The following is a 6,371-nucleotide window of genomic DNA, read 5'->3' as shown; positions in this document are numbered from 1 at the left end:
TTGTAAAAGAGTTAAATAATTGCATTGATGTACATTGAACATGTATTGAAGTACATAGTAGATTATAGTGTAGATTACACACTAGATTATAATTAGGAAGAGTTAGTTACAAGTTTGTTAGAAGTTAGTTACAAGTTTGTTAGTAAGTGGATTGTATATAACTCATGTAATGTGTGGCATTATGGCTTAATGCAGTTCTTCTTTCTCTCCCAACTAAATTGCTTCTCTTCTACGTGTTCTTGAGCAGCTTCAGCTGAGATTTGGCCATGGATTCTTGTTAGAATCCATAGGCTTTACATGGTATCAGAGCTACTGGTTCTGTAATCTGTAGACAAAGGAAATAGAGTTGTTAATTCGATGGTTTCTACTGGAGATTCAGCAGGGGAAATCACAGGAACATCAATGGCATCCACGACCATTGATCATCTTCATCCTTTATACTTGCATCCATCTGATTCACCAGGCTCACTCAACATTGGAATCATGCTCACAGGAACAGATAACTACACTTTGTGGAGCAAAGCAATGCAGTTGGCTTTGCTTGGGAAGAACAAAGTAGGATTCATTGATGGAACAGTAAAACGAGATCAATTTTCAGGGAGTTTGGCTCAACTGTGGGATCGATGTAATGCCATTATTGTTTCATGGATTCTGTGCAATGTGAGTAAAGATCTACACAGTGGTGTTCTTTTCTGTTCAGATACACATTTGATTTGGGGAGATCTAAGAGAAAGGTTCAACAAGATCAACAGTTCTCGTGTGTTTCAGCTACACAAGGAGATCTTCACACTTGTTCAAGGTGTGTCTTCTATCTCAGTATACTATTCAAGACTCAAAGATCTTTGGGATGAATATGATAGCATCATGCCACCACCAGCTTGTAATTGTCCTAAATCTAAGGAGTTTTTTGAGCATCTTCAATATCAGAGGATGTTGCAGTTCCTTATGGGACTTAATGATGGTTATGCTCAAGCACGCAGCCAAATCCTGTTGATGCATCAACTTCCTAGCATTAATCAGGTTTATGCCATGATAAGTCAAGATGAAAGTCAAAAACTAGCAGCAAACTTAAGTAGATCAATGCCAGAAAGTTCAAATTCAAATCCTACTGCAATGTATACATCAAGGTCTAGTTCTAGGAATAGGAAGCCATACAATCCTAATGTTTTCTGTGAATATTGTCACATGAAGGGACATATGAGAAGTGATTGCAACAAATTATTGAAGTGTGATCATTGTCACAAAACTGGCCATGTAAAACTTGATTGTTTCAAGCTTATTGGATATCCTACAGAGTTCAAAGGAAAGAGAGATTCAGTTGTTGCAGGGAACCTAGTCTATGAAGAATCATCAATCCATCATCATGCTCCACAACCTACTCAAAAGGAGTCTCATCAAGCTGCAGCATCTGAGACAATGCCAATGCCAATGTTTACACCACAACAACATCAGAAACTTATTCAAATGTTGAATCAAACAACAGTTGGTGATACACATTGTGCAGCTAATATGGCAGGTAACTCTTACTTATCTAAGGATGCTTCAATACAGTGGGTTGTTGATACTGGTGCTACTCATCACATGATAAATGATGCTAAGCATTTACATTGTGAAAGAATGATAGAAAATGCAGGTAGTGTTCAGTTGCCTACTGGAGAGTCTGCAAAGGTTTCTCATATTGGAAGTTGTCCTATAGAAAAAGGTGACATGCTTAAACAAGTGTTATGCATTCCAGACTTCAAATTCAATCTTATGTCTGTTTCAAAAGTGACAAAAGATTTGAATTGTTGTGTCACCTTCTTTCCTCATTACTGTGTTTTTCAGGACCTCTCATCTGGGAAGGTGAGGGTGACTGGTAAAGAAAAGGATGGATTATACATGGTAAATACACAAGTAGATATGCCTCAGAGATGTTTAACAGCAATACAAGATGCTGAAGATAAGGCTACTGTTTGGCACCAAAGATTATGTCATGTGCCTATGAGTGTAATCAGGAAGATTCCCATTTTCAATAAGTTTGGTAGTAAATTTGCATTACATAATTGTGAAATTTGTCCACTTGCTAGACAAACTAGACTGCCTTTTCCTAACAGTACTAGTAGATCAACAAGTATTTTCCAGCTGGTTCACTTAGATGTTTGGGGACCTTATAGAGTTGAAACTTTTGATGGTATGAGATATTTTCTTACTGTTGTTGATGACTATTCAAGATGGACATGGATTTTTCTAATGAGATTGAAATCAGATGTTGTTAGTTTGTTAAAACATTTCTTTACAGAAGTTGAAACTCAGTTTGGAAAAAGGATTCAGAAGATAAGGTCAGACAATGGTTCTGAATTTTTCAACTACAATTGCAATGAGCTTTTCAAGTTATATGGTATTATCCATGAAAGTTCTTGTCCATATACACCTCAACAGAATGGTGTAGTGGAAAGAAAACATAGACACATTCTAGAGACAGCAAGAGCTATTAAGTTTCAAGCTGGTTTTCCAGATAGATTTTGGGGTTTGTGTGTTCAAGCTGCAGTATATGTGATCAACAGAGTACCTTCTACTAGTTTGAATGGTGTGTCATCTTTTGAGAAACTATACAATAAGCCTCCTTCAATTGATCACTTAAGAGTGATAGGTTGCTTATGTTTTGCTACTAATCTTACTAAACAAGACAAGTTTAGTCCTAGGGCCCTAAAGTCTGTCCTGATGGGGTATGAACCTACACAAAAGGGATACAAATTATACAATTTGGAGAGCAAAACATTCTTTGTTAATAGGGATGTAGTTTTTGTTGAATCAGTGTTTCCTTTCAAAGACAATACTACATCTTCATCTAATACTATATCCAGTGCAGACTTATTCAATTATGATGAATTGATCACTATAGTGCCACAATCCTCTATACCTCCTTCTTGTTCAGATAATGCTGCTCCACAAATGTCATCTCATCAGGATGATCCTCCACTAAGAAAATCAGCTAGAAGCATTAAACCTCCAATTTGGCATAAGGATTACATTACTACAAATGGGACCAACAAATGTCTGTATTCAATAGCTTCAGTGCTAGACTACTCTGGGTTGTCCAACAAATACCAAAGTTTTGTTTCAAAATTCTCAGTTGAGAATGAACCAGCTACCTATGCAGAAGCCATACAAGATGCTAGATGGGTGGATGCAATGCATAGTGAAATAAAAGCTCTAGAGGATAACCAGACTTGGGAACTAGTAGACTTGCCAAAGAACAAGAAAGCCATTGGCTGTAGATGGGTGTATAAGGTGAAGTATAATTCAGATGGTGGTGTGGAAAGATTCAAGGCAAGATTGGTGGCTAAAGGCTATAATCAAAAGGAAGGATTTGATTACCAAGAGACATTCTCACCAGTAGTCAAAATGACTACTGTAAGGTCTGTTATTTCAATTGCAGCTGCTAAGCATTGGCACATTCATCAAATGGATGTGTACAATGCCTTTCTACAAGGAGATTTGTATGAAGAGGTATATATGACATTGCCTCAAGGTTTTAGTAGAAGGAACAACAACAGGACTGGAAACAATCAAGTATGTAGATTGCTAAAGTCACTCTATGGCCTGAAACAAGCATCAAGACAGTGGAACATCAAGCTTACACACACCTTAATTGAATCTGGATTTCATCAAAGCACACGAGATTATTCTTTGTTCACAAAGAGGAAACAAGACAAGATAATGATAGTTCTTATATATGTAGATGATCTGTTATTGACAGGCAATGATTCAGTGATGATTCAACAAACTAAGGAGATGCTACAACAGTCTTTCAAGATCAAAGATTTGGGAGAGCTAAGATACTTTCTTGGGCTGGAATTTGCTAGGAGTGATGCTGGAATTCTGATACACCAGAGGAAGTATGCTTTAGAACTCATATCAGACATGGGGTTGGCAGGTGCCAAACCAGTCTCAACTCCAATGGAATTAAATCAAAAGCTTACTACAGTTGAGTTTGATGCTAACATCCCATCTACATGTCCAGATGAAACATTGAAAGATCCTACAGGCTATCAAAGGTTAATTGGGAGGCTGTTGTATCTCACAACTACTAGACCTGATATATCATTTGCTGTACAATGTTTAAGTCAGTTTATGCACTCTCCAAAGACTTCACATATGGAGGCTGCAATGAGATTAGTTAGATATGTGAAATCAGCACCAGGACTTGGTATTTTGATGGCATCAACAGGGGGGAGTGAATTAAAGGTGTTTTGTGATGCTGATTGGGGTGCATGCATTAATAGTAGAAGATCAATTACAGGATACTTGGTACAATATGGAGGTTCACCTATATCCTGGAAATCTAAGAAACAAGTGACAGTGTCTAGGAGTTCAGCAGAGGCAGAATATAGAGCAATGGCATCTACAGTTTCTGAGGTTGTTTGGATTGTTGGTTTATTTGATGAACTTGGCGTCAAGATTAACCTTCCTGTGTTATTGCATTCAGACAGCACTTCTGCAATTCAAATAGCAGCTAATCCAGTGTTCCATGAGAGAACAAAACACATAGATATAGACTGCCATTTCGTGAGAGAAAAGATACAAGAAGGATTGGTTGTCACAACATATTTGAAGTCATCTGAACAGCCTGCAGACATATTCACTAAGACCCTTGGACGAGATTCTCATACACATCTTGTATCCAAGCTAGGAATGAAGAACATCTTCATAGCTCCTAGCTTGAGGGAGGGTGTAAAAGAGTTAAATAATTGCATTGATGTACATTGAACATGTATTGAAGTACATAGTAGATTATAGTGTAGATTACACACTAGATTATAATTAGGAAGAGTTAGTTACAAGTTTGTTAGAAGTTAGTTACAAGTTTGTTAGTAAGTGGATTGTATATAACTCATGTAATGTGTGGCATTATGGCAAAATGCAGTTCTTCTTTCTCTCCCAACTAAATTGCTTCTCTTCTACGTGTTCTTGAGCAGCTTCAGCTGAGATTTGGCCATGGATTCTTGTTAGAATCCATAGGCTTTACAAGTATCTATTTTAATATAGTAATAACTAAATTGGTAATATAAGAAACAACAGAAAAAACATTAAACTGGAGTCACTAATTACAAAACCAATAACAGCAACCTCAAAGTCAAAGGGTCAATATTCTCCGTTTTCCATCACTTTTCATCCTTCCTAATTAATCATTCCTAGTAATTAACCAAAAAATAAATAATACTTACACCATACTCGAAGGACCACATCGAACAACACTACCTAAAATTGACTTTATCCTTTTTGTTCAATCCAATAAAATTTCCAGCAATACCTACTGGTACTAATATCATCCAATCATGTACAATTTACACTGTAAAACTTATTTGCATTATCTATTCACTTAGTAATTGAATATATCATATCTTCCAACACTAACAATCTTAATTGTATTAAAAATTATTTTATTAGATAAGTATAAGTGCATCCTTCAATTAAATATACAAACATTAATGAATTTTGATTGGTTTACCTGGAAACCAACATAGTCATCGTAGCAATTTCATTTAAATTTTTTGGAAAGAGTCAGAATAGTCCTAATTCTTAAACTGTCATTTCCTCATATGCTTTTGTCTGTCACCTTAGCAATTACAAGTGTAGATTGCACTGCATCAAGGACACTAGCTAGCGTTAGGATCATGATAGCCAGGGCTCGCTGTTTTATATGACATGCATCAAACATTCATTACAGAAGGTTCATGTACCAAAGCAGATGATCCAAAGGAGTTACTAGGTCATCAAGAGTCGGTGTGATACTTGTCAGGCAATTTATCAAATACCTGGTCCTCTTTCAAGGTTTGAGTTTAATAAGCAGACTTAAATGCAAATAATGTTTCAAAATTGTATATACTTTGTTTTGGTCGCTAAACCGTTGAATAAGTTTCTCCATCCAATCGAAAAACTGATTATTGCGAAACAACCAGTCGAACCATGTAAGAGCTTCACTATCAGCGGTTAGCTCCTAGCACTAAATAATAGGCATTAGGCATTCTGAGCTGAAAGGAGGCAAGCAAATGAAGGGAGGCATTACGTACAGCCCAGCACAATAAAGCCAGCCCTCTGGATTGCTGATGCCACTGAATCCATCCAATATCATCACTTCCATTAGAGTAACAAACCAAAATCCTCACACTACAAACACTAATACAACCTCAACATTCTAATTGCAATACCCAATTACAATGGAAATATTGAAATAAAAGTAACCAAGGATAAAGATAAAAATGGATTTGGGAATGACAATATAAATATGCCTTTGCACATAATTTTATTAACTAAATTTTAAAAAAGTATATAAATTATATAATGTTAACTTTTAAGTTATAACTCAAATTTAACGCGCTACAGCCGCA

This window comes from Solanum pennellii, chromosome 11, assembly GCF_001406875.1.
Source record: "Solanum pennellii chromosome 11, SPENNV200".
Classification (NCBI taxonomy): domain Eukaryota; kingdom Viridiplantae; phylum Streptophyta; class Magnoliopsida; order Solanales; family Solanaceae; genus Solanum; species Solanum pennellii.
This window is presented reverse-complemented; position numbering follows the sequence as displayed.